Raw genomic sequence first — 11,566 nt, 5'->3', positions numbered from 1 at the left:
CAGATACACTTCTCAGCAAGTTTGTGCCTCATTCACTCCTTCCTTCATTAGATAATGGAGGGTTTCATCCGGCTACATTTGAGCTGCACATTATGTTACATTTGTTTCAGATGATGTTCTCTTGCAGGGATTAGCCATTTTTTCTAAAAGAATGAAGTGTTTAAGATATTAGTGTTAATCATTAAAATCCAGTGAAACAAAAGAGAAGCAGATGTGGAAGGAGTGGAGCAAAACATTTTAAGCAGCTTGGAGATTTCACTAAACTTAAAGCAAATCATTCAGTGTGTGGTACACCAGCTCTTGCTGTCACTGTTTATTTCCCGCTGAAGATGGCTGCTTATGGCAGACAGAAGATGTTAAGTGGCTAAGTGGTTAAAGATATTAAGATGTTACTGTTGACTGGACCATACTTAGAATAGTGTATCAGCTACTGGTGACTGAGACACAGAGATGCCATTTAGACATCAGAGGATGTGTAGATGAGCACACATTGTGATCTCTGGAGCCAATGTTATCGGAGACTGGATAAACAGTATGGGACAAAATGTAAGATTGTACAAGTATTTATGTTAATCTGTGAATAGAATAAGGTAATGCAGCTTACAGTCTATCAGAGGAAGAAGCAATTCACACAACTGATATATAGAATGTGTATCCAGATCTAGCAGAGCAGATTTAAATAAACCCTGAAATCATTGAAGTATGTAGAAAATAGGGATTTTTTGACTGATGGTCTTATTCTAAATTATTGTGAAATCTACAATGCAGGAAGTGTTCCTTGTCCAAGCTTGAGTCCCACATAAAGACCACTAGGGACATAAATACTCAGGGAGAGTGTACATCAGCTCATGGACATCTTCACCACTTCACTCATCCAGGCTGCTCTCCCCACAGGCTTCAAATCCGCCACCGATTACGCTGTAGCAAAGAAGTCCAGAACTCAGCGAGAGCGGCCTGGAGGCACCACAAAGTTCCTTGACCAGAAGGTAATGACACACATCAAAAACTTCACTCCTGCCACACTGCACACTCGCCAGTATGCTTTCTAACGAGAACCATTCTATAACAGATACCATCGCATCTTTCATGCATCTGGCCCTGACACACCTAGAAAATACAGACACTTATGTCAGAAATCGGTTTCTGGATTTCAGTTCGGCACTCAGCGCTATTGTCTCACAGACCTTGGTGAACAAACTCCTGCTCCTCAGACTAAATACACCACTGTGCAACTAGGTGTTGGACTTCCTAACCTACAGACCTCAGATACTCAGGGGGCACAACCACTCCTCTCTCCCCATCATCCTCAACAAAGGTACATCCCTCCCTGCAGGGTGTGAGCTGAGCCGACTGCTGTACACTCTGCTCACACACGACTGCACGGCCAAACACTCAAGTAATCGCATCGTTGAATTCACCGATGATGTGACAGTGGTGGGACCAACAGCAATGAGATGGCCTACAGAGAGGAGGTAGAAGAGCTCAAAGCCTGGTGCCGGGTAAATAACCTCTTCCTCAGTGTCAACAAGACAAAGGAACTGGTTATTGATTTCTGAAGAATTCACTCCACTCATACCCCTCTTTGCATTGGAGGCACAGCAGTGGAAACTGTAATTTCTTACACCTGGCAGTGCATATCTTGCACGACCCCTCATGGTGCCAGAGCACATCCTACACAGTCAAGACGACTCACCACTGCCTCTGCTTTCTGAGGAGGCTGAAGAGAGCTGTGCTCTGCACAACAATACTCACGACCTTCTCCAGATGTGGAGTAGGGAGCATCCTAACAAGCTGTGTCACTGCACGGTACGGAACAGTGGACAGGACGGCTCCATAATGCCCAACACACTATTAGCACAAGCCTATCTGCTGGCGTAGTGGCATCAGCGTCGGACTTTGGAGCAAAGGATCCTGAGTTCGAATCCAGCTGGCTCCCTTGAACACTTTCCATCCATGCTGGGTTGAGTGTCGAGCTATCAACTCGGCCTCATGAAAATAAGGAAGCCTGCTAACTTCCAATGACTCCACTCGGAGTTGAGGGCTTTCTTCTTCCATGGAGCACATATATACAGAAAAAGCCAGCAATATCATGGGCTTTCTGCCCCTACTCCTACGTAGGAGTATATGTAGCATCCACACTAAGTCCACCAGAGTCACAGCCAGTTACTTCCCCAAGCAGTAAGTCTGGTCAACACCTCCACACCCCCAACCACCATTACTTTATCATTTCCTGTCAGAGTCACCTTATGTACAGATAAGGTGTACCGCGTATCTCTTTATGTACAGTGCATACAATCAATCTATGTACATAAGCTATCTTATGTATTTATAATTATTGCGTTCTTTACCTTATTATGATTTTTTTTGTGCTGCATCAGATCCAGAGTAACAATTATTTTGTTCGTCTTTAACTTGGATACTGGAAATGATGTTGAATCTTGAAGACAGATTGGAGACATTTAACCTTGGGAGTTAATTGAGGACTTTTGCTTTGGTGTGATTCACTGGGAGATCATGAATATCATGGTGGTGCAGTGAAAAGATTTCGATATTGTTATGACCCCAGCCCCCTCCTTTGTGAGATTCGCAACAGCCCTAGTCAAGGGGGGGTCAAATGACCCAAGAGAGAGAGGGAGACGTGCTGAAGACCACGTTCCCCAGGGAAGCAGAATAAAGCGACTCTTTGACTATTGTCTCATGAAAACCACGTGTAAAGCCCTCGGGCAAAGTGGGCTGGTCGCTCAACAAGACAAAAGCCTCGGACATAGCCATTGTCTTGGGAGACACCTTTGTGGGATAAGGAATTGGCCTACGTGCAAAATCTCAGGGCAATGTGAGATGGGTGATGGGGGAAGGATTGTCTCGCCCCCCTACCCTGACGGACATCTACAACCCTGCCAGTCCAGATAAAAGGTGGGCTGCCGAGGCGGGGCGCCAGACGCACCAGAAGATACGCGAGAATTCCTGCGACTGCGTTTAGAGAGCGACAGCCGGTGGTGGGGTTCGTGTGCGTCCTTCCCTTGCCTGGGATTGGCGACCTCACCACGGAAGAACGGCCTAGCTACAGGGGAAGCCACAGATGAGAGTCCATTCCCCAACGAGACTTCCGACTACCTCCTACAGGTTGGAAAACCTGTTGGGTAAATGTTTCATTCTCTCTCTCTTTCTAACAAAAGTGCACCAACGCAACACCACGACAACGGCAGCGGGTGGAACTGCAGTGACCGCAAAAAGACTTTTAAATATCCAGTAAACAATATATATCTACATTACCCCTAGACAACTGTAGAGCTTATTTCTGATTGATTATTACTATACCTGTGCTTTAGATTGAGTTGTGACGACGTATATGATCTGAATGTTTTGTATTAACCATACGTTTGTGCCCCTTTATAAATAAAACCGTTTGAAAATAGTAGCATCAGGCTTCGGTGGATCCATCTATCTTTGCTGGAAAACTACCCGGTTACTGGGGAACGTAACAATATCCAAAACTGGTTAGAGAGCTTAACTATTTTCATAATATAAAAAAAGCACTATATGGATAGAGACAAGGAAAACAGATTTTATGTAAGGAAAACAGTTTAATATTGTATTATCTCTACAAGTTTATAAACTTATTGGGGTTTTAGTTATGTGACCAGGGTTACACTGTTTCCCAAGATGGCTCAGAAGTTGTTTTTTTAAAAATAATTAACTAATTAGAATAAAAAAGGTTTCTCTACCGATACTTTGTAATGCACCCAGATGCATTCAGCCACAAGGCATCACTTGGCTGTGAACATTAGCAGTGCCTCATAAGTCAGATTTACAGCATGGATGCGAAACTGGATTCCTTCAGGTTACAAGTGAAATAATCTGACAGGCACTTTTGGTGGAGAGTGCAGGCGTATCGACTGAGGTTAAAGTTAATTATGTGCATGCGTGTGGCTGGCAAAGTTGTCCTTCATTGCCTTCCCTAATTTTCCCCAGACTGGGTTGTTTTCAACCCTGTTTCGAGGGTAGTTAAAAAAACAATCAGATTTCTGTGGTAACCTATTAGTTAGCTTGGGTTGGCAGATTTTCTTCTCGGAAGGGTATTAAAAATTGAATGTTTTCATAATTCTTGTTTTCAAGGTTATCATTACAATTATTAGAATCAATTTTAGTAAAAGCACCAGTGTTTATTTAATATAACTTCTCAGTTTGAGTGGAGGAGGAGGTGCTGTGCATGACACATGGTCAATAGGCCAGGCTGTTGGTTTCCCGACGATTAATTTAAGTGTCATGTGACTGTCCATTTCCAGCTTCCTGCAAATTTGATGAGCCTCCTGTTTTACTGCAGCAATCCTTCTGGTGAAGCACTGTTGCTGAAGAGCATTTCTGGGATGAAGATCCACAGAGAGTTAAAGACTTGCACTAGGTTCCCAGTTTGGAGAAGTATGGAACTTGAGGAGAATTGGGAAGCGCCAATGTTCCCTGCAACACACACAAATTGCTGGAGGAACTCACAAAGTCAGGCAGCATCCATGGAGAGGAATGAGCTGTCAACCATAAGACCGCGGAGCAGAATTAAGTAATTTGGCCCATCGAGTCTACTCTGCCACTTCATCATGACTGATCTATTTTCTTTCTCAACACCATTCTCCTGACTTTTCCCCATAGCCGTTCATGCCCTGACTAACCAGAACCGATCAAACTCTGCCTTAAATACACCCAATAACCTGGCCTCCAGTTGAATTCCTCAGATTCACCTACCTCTGGCTAAAGAAGTTACTCCTCATATGCCTTCTAAATGGTCATTCCTCTATTCTGAGGCTGTGCCCTCTTGCCCTAGACTCCCCACTATAAGAAACGTCCTCTCCACACCTACTCTATCTAAGCCTTTCAACATTCAATAGCTTTCAATGAGATCCTCCCTCATTCTTGTAAATTCTAGTGAGTGTAGGCCCAGGGCTATCAAACGCTCTTCATACGATATCACAAGGTTCCGGGCTGAGACCTTTCATCAGGACTGGAAAGTCAGGGGAAGGTGTCAGAATAAAAAAGGTGGACGGTGGGGAAGGAGAACGAGTTTGAAGGTGATAGGTAAAGCCAGGTGGGTGGGGGATGAAGTAAGAAGATATGATGAAAAGGCAAAGGGCTGGAAAAGAAGGAATCTGATAGGAGGGGAGAGTGGACCATAGGAGAAAGGGAAGGAGGAAGGTCACAAGAGGGAGGTGATAGGCAGGTGAGGAGAAGATGGAAGAGTTAAAAGTTCAAAGTAAATTTATTATCAAAATGCATATATGTCATCATATACAACCTTGAATTCATTTTCCAATGGGCATAATCAATAAATCCATAATAGAATCAGTGAAAGATTGCACCAACTGGACGTTCAGCTACTGTGAAAAAACAACAAACCGCGCAAATGCAAAAATAAAGAAATAATAACAATAACCTTCTGGTTTAAGATGATGCTGGTGAAGCCCTGCGAATACTTTATTAATAACATCTTTCCTTGTAAAATTTATGGTAAACGAACAATGGAGAGGTGACTGAAGGTGAGGCTGAGTCGAGGCTTGAAGTGTCTGGGTGTGGGTGTGAAGTGAGGTCGAGGCATGTTCAAGGCAAAGTTGGGGTGAGAGGAACGGAGCAAAGTTGGAATGGAGGAGAGGCAGATTTGAGGCCCGTCCACCTAAGCCGAGTGTGAGGTTTGATCCATCAGGCTAATTTGGAAAGGCCAGGTACAGGCCGAAACATGGCAGTGATATCCATGCCCAGAGTGCATCAATGCAACAGGGCCCAGGTCCTGCTGCGAGGAATGACCCGATGTCTGGACAATGTAAATGCTGGGCCAGGTGAATTCAAAGGGCAGGGTGTCGGGACAGGATGCAAGGATCAAGCCGGTTCTGCTCGCTGCTCTGTGACGTTTACTTGGCTCTGCTCTGAACTGAGGCTTGGGCTGGGGCCTGCTTTGGGCTTCATGCCTGAGGACTGACTTTTGTCCTGAATGCTTTTATGGGTGTTTGTTGGTCTCCTATTTTTTGGGGTTTGGGTTTCTATGTTTTGTGGCTGCCTGTACGGAGATGAATCTCAAGGTTGTATAATGCATGCATTTATAATAAATGTACTTTGAATTTTGAACTATAATTAAACAATAAATATCAAGAACATGAGATGAAAAGTCCTTGAAAGTGAGTCCACGGTTGTGGGGTGATTTCAATGATGGGGTAATACCGTAGATTCCGGATTTTAAGCCGCTACTTTTTTCCCACATTTTGAACAGCTTTGAACTTTGCGGCCAATAATCCGAAGCGGCTAATGCATGATTTTTTTTCATGCCGCCTCGTAAACATTTTGCCTCGTAACAGTAGACCAATAAAATTGATGAGTAGTTCACAGAGGTCCAATGAAATTGTACGATAAATCAAGCGCACTTTCACAATTAAATTATTGTAAATCAGTCATTTGTACTCACCCTCATCAACATGGAAAACACTCGAAGCATTGTGCTACCTACCCTACTTAGTTTAAACTATATTTGTTTTCTGTACTACATCGCGGGATGCTATGACGACACACCCGGTTTCGCGGCGTCTTGTGGGAAAATGCCGTTTGCGATGAAACGGAAAGGAGGGGGGAGCGGATTACGCGAGCGGCTTTGGATCCGAGCGAAATCTGCTTTTAAATGCCGTTTGCGATGAAACGGAAAGGAGGGGGGAGCGGATTACGCGAGCGGCTTTGGATCCGAGCGAAATCTGCTTTTAAATGCCGTTTGCGATGAAACGGAAAGGAGGGGGGAGCGGATTACGCGAGCGGCTTTGGATCCGAGCGAACTCTGCTTTTAAGTTAAAGGTATCAATAACTTTTCCTGGTAGGCTGCAGTATATATATTTTTTACCAGTCGTTAGGAGATATTGGAATGTTGTTCAGTAAAGAAGTATACGAAACGTATATTTAAAAGTAGCCGCGTACGGGCACGGTTCGAAAAAAAGCATTTGCAATATGTATTTGTTTTTGTTACCATATGGATTTAATTAAAAGTTAAAAAAATCCTCACGTGTAATATCTTTCTGTGTAAATATCTCATATTACAACGTGGGACACCTGCGGCCGAAAATCCGGTGCGGCCTAAAATCCGGTGCGGCCTTTACATTTAAAAAAATGATTTTATTTCTAAAATTAGTGCCAGCGGCTTAAAATCAGGTGCGCTCTGTAGTCCGGAATCTACGGTAATTGGTCCTGAATCTGCTGGTGTGAATCCTGAAGCTTCTGTACCTTCTTCCTGATGGGACGAGTGAGAACAGAGTATGGCCTGGATGGTGGGGGTACCTGATGATGGATGCTGCTTTCCTGCAACAACAATCCATGTGGATGTGCTCAGTGGTGGGGAGGGCTTTACCCACGAGAGACTGAGCTAAACTACTTTTTGTAGGACTTCCCATTCAAGGGCCTTGTTGTTTCCATACCAGGCTGTGATGCAGCCAGTCAATATACTCTCCACTACACATACATAGAAGTTTGTGAAAGCTTTAGATTTCATGTTGAATCTTTCCAAAATCCTAAGAAAGTAGAGGTGCTGCCGTGCTTTCTTCATAATTGCAATACATATTGGGTCCAGGACATGTCTTGTGAAATGGTAATGCCAGGGAATGTGAAGTTGCCGACCCTCTTCACCTCTAATTCTCCGATGAGGACTGGCTCATGGACCTCTGTGAGAAATAGAAGAAAAGGGAAGGGTGAGGGAAATAAATACCAGAAGGAGAAACCAATGTTCATGTTGTCTGGTTGCAGGCTACCTAGACAAAATACGAGGTGTTGCTCCTCCACTCTGAGAGTGGCCTCATTGAGACTGATGTGGAGGACATGTTGGAATTGGGATAGAAATTAAAATATTTGGCCACTGGGAAATTCCGATTTTTTGCAAATGGAGTACTCAACAAATCAATCCCTCAATTTACTTTGGGTCTCAGCAATGTAGAGGAGGCCGCATCGGGAGCACTGGATATGGTAGACGACTGCAACGTATTCACAGTTGAAGTATTACCTCATCTGGAATGACTGATTCAGGCCCTGAATGGAGGATGGAGGTAAGGAAGGAGGTGACTGGGCAGGTGTAGCATTTCTTCACTTGCAGTGATATGTGCCAGGAGGGAGAGTAGTGGGGAGGGACGATTGAACAAGGGGACCATGGAGGGAGCAAACCCTGTGGAAGACAGAGAGTGCGGGAGAGAAAGATGTGTTTGGTGGTAGGATCTCATTCAGGATGGCGGAAGTTGGATGCAGAGGCTCATGGGGTGGTAGTATTTACTGCCCTTTTTCCGGGTAAGGTAGCAGAAGATAGAAATCTGCATGGAAGATTTAGTCATTAACTGCAGAGCACTGGGAAGATTTGTAAGTGTATTTTCTGCAGCCCAGGGCAGCTCTGGTGGAGGGAGTAGGCACTAGGTACCAAACGCATTGGTTGTCCCAGGCTGTCTGGAGATGCATGAATTGCTGGAGCTCATTTCCTCTGGAAATTGGCGAAGACCCCATTGTTACTTTTAGTATGCCTTGTGGAGGGTGGAAAAGTTTTAAGACGCAAGAGGTAAGCCGCCCATTGAAAGATACTCAGTCACTAAACTTCTCTTCTAGCCATGGTTTTATGTGCCTCAGTTAAATATTTTAGTCGATTGTGATCTTTCCCATGATGTTTATGGTGGGGTCTGGGCAAAGATATTGTCATTGAGTCATTGCGCATGCAAACCCTTCCTTTGGTCCAATTGAGTGACCCATTTGTCCACATTTGGCCCATATCCCTCAAAACCTTTCCTATTCATGTAACATGGCGAATAAAATATAAATGATGTTACTGTACCCTCCTCTGCCATTGCTGATTAACTGGAGCTAAGTTCTCCAGGTCAGGGTTCAGCTAGAGTACGTACGTTGTCTGCACCTTGTCTCTGTCAGCACCAATTTAACCCTTGCCCTACTGCAACTCCCACAATACAACATACTGACTACTCCCTGGTGAAAATATTGCACCCCCAGTTCCTATCTAATCTCTCCCCCCTCACTTTAAATCTATGCTTCTCATAATTTTAAACACTATGTATGAAATTACCCCTCATTCTTCTCCGATACAATGAGAAAAATCCCCAACCTGCTCCCTGGGACACATACTGCCATTGAATAATGAGGATGGGTGATTAGGCTCTGGTTGGAGAAGGCCAGTGTTACAATATAAATGTTACCCACCACTTATTAAGTCTGAACGGTGTTTGATTTTGCTGCATACAGCTGGTTCTGCTTCATTTTCTGAGGAGTTCCAGTCGACAATCAACATACTTGTGTGTGGCTGCTCATCCAAATCATGGGTCTTGAGGCACCAATCAGTCGCTTAGATAATTAATTGAGCTTACCAATCTTGTCTATTAAATATCCTTGCCCATCAGCGCCACAATTATATCATCAACAAGATCTGTGTTAAATGGCTGAAACCTACAGGGAAGAAAGGGGGATCAGAAACACAAGAGATTGCTCAGATGCTGAAAATCTTGAGCAACACCCACAAAACCAGTCCTGATGAAGGGTCTCAGCCCAAAAGGACAACAGTTTACTCCCCTCCAAAGATGCTTGTAACAACCTAGCAGCCATTTTTCTTATAAAACAGCAGGTCAGTGTACCCAAGACAGATGCAGTTTTAAAGGCAAAGGGTGGTCACACCAAATATTGATTTGATTTAGTTTTTTTACTACTTTCTGCTCCTTGTAGTAAATTTTCTGATATTTAGAAACTTTACATGTAATTACTTTTCAATGCATCTTCACTTTACAGATTTTTTTATATGTGCACAGTGGTGTGTGTGTGTGTGTGTGTGTGTGTGTGTGTGTGTGTGTGTGTGTGTGTGTGTGTGTGTGTGTGTGTGTGTGTGTGTGTGTGTGTGTGTGTGTGTGTGTGTGTGTGTGTGTGTGTATTATATATAATTTGATGCTCAGAAACTTGCTTTCATTACACTTTTCCACAGAAAAAGATGGTGCCAGCGAACAACGATTCCTCAGGAACACTCTTGAGATAGTAAATCTCTCCAATTATTTCACTCTTTCTCTGCCTTCAGCTTGTTCTTTTTGTCTTGTTTGTGTTACGGAAACTGTTGGGGCCCGTGATGTACAGTTTGAATCTCGATTGAAGGATCCAGAGCTATGCTGTGTTCGGAGAGCTGCCTCATGGAGTTCAGACATGGGGGTGGGGGGAGATAGGACTGAGAATGCAAGCTGACTCATGGACGAGGCATGAACGACTCCATCTCGAAGCCGTGAGGAAGACTGAAGCATCGAGGTGAATGTGGAGGGGGTCTGCGATGACTCCCAGCGGAGACAGTCAGCAGCCAAATCAGTGGTGTTTGGAGCCGGATCAGTGGTCGCTCTTTACAGAAGGACTGAGGACTCCATGTATACTGATGAAAAGATGCTTCCCGTATTCTGAGATTTTTTGTGATTACTGGGCTGTGCCTTATATTGGTTTCTTCCAGTTTTTCAGTGTTTTCTTTCTGGTGGATTATTGGTGGGTGGGTGATCCGTTAAATTTTTGTGTGAAGGGGGGTGCTACTGTCACTGTTTCCATGAATGAGGGGGTCGGGGATTATTATGTATAGGGGGACAGTGCTTATTATTGCAACTGTTTTATGCTGTGGGAGGGGAGTTTTTGGGGTCTGTAAGTTTTGTTTCTTTTCATTTTTGGCGATGGGAGTGGGGGGGAGGAATTGATGTCTTCTCTTTAATCAACACCCATGGTCTTTCTGTATTTAATGACTATCTGGAGTAGACAACTTTCAGAGATGTATTGTACATGCATACTTCGACAAGAAAATGAACTTTTGAACCTTTTGAAAAAAGAGAATGTGCTTGCTTTACTTTATCAGTATACAGAAACAATTGCAAATCGAAAACCAGAGATCTGGAAGTTGCCGTCAGCAATAAATTAATTGTACTCACTGCCGTCCTCTAAAGTGATTTCTGCAGTCTGGATTTTTCCTGCTGGCCATTGGGTGACAGGTTAAAGCCATTCAACAAAAGTAATATAATCACAATACTGAGAAGCAATTAATATTAAAACATTCTCCAAACAGAAATCCTGTGAATAAAGAGCACAATTGTTAATTAACACTTTACTAAGTGAGAAAGAAGGAAAGGAACACACACAAGGGATTAAGTAGAAATTAAAATTCAAATCTGCCAAATTCTTGACTTATTTTTGTTTTATTAATTATCTGAAGAAATCAAACTTTCTTAGCATGTTTTCTTAATTGATTTTTTAAATGCATTTTCCACAACACTACAAATAAAAATAAACCCAAAAACAAAGTAGAAAATTAGTACAGTGCAAGATAAACATACAATAGTAATATAATACAAAATAAGATAGTTGAGAAAGCACCCAAGTTGAAGTCATGTAAAGTTAGTGTCCTCCCCAAGCCCCACAACAACAAAAAACCCAGACCAACCAAAACAAAATGTAGAAAATATAAATCAGAACATTCAAACCCCGAAAACTGTAAATACACTTGAAAACAGAAGATAATAATGCCTACTACCAAAAAAAAAAGAGCTGAAAGCAAGGGACT

At 43.2% G+C, this 11,566-nt stretch overlaps 1 long non-coding RNA gene across 1 annotated transcript; it reads right to left on the bottom strand.

The window, feature by feature from the left end:
* Positions 1-6,927: 6,927 nt before the first annotated feature.
* Positions 6,928-11,038, bottom strand: LOC140727664 (uncharacterized). Its single transcript, XR_012098896.1, has 3 exons — positions 10,938-11,038; positions 9,202-9,444; positions 6,928-7,676 (listed from the first exon to the last, which is right to left on the bottom strand). It is a non-coding gene; the product is annotated as an uncharacterized lncRNA (long non-coding RNA).
* Between the last annotated feature and the right edge of the window lie 528 nt (positions 11,039-11,566).

The sequence above is a fragment of the Hemitrygon akajei genome, chromosome 5, assembly GCF_048418815.1.
Source record: "Hemitrygon akajei chromosome 5, sHemAka1.3, whole genome shotgun sequence".
NCBI lineage: Eukaryota > Metazoa > Chordata > Chondrichthyes > Myliobatiformes > Dasyatidae > Hemitrygon > Hemitrygon akajei.
Note: the sequence above shows the minus strand (reverse complement) of the source record. Positions and strands in the feature narration are given on the sequence as shown.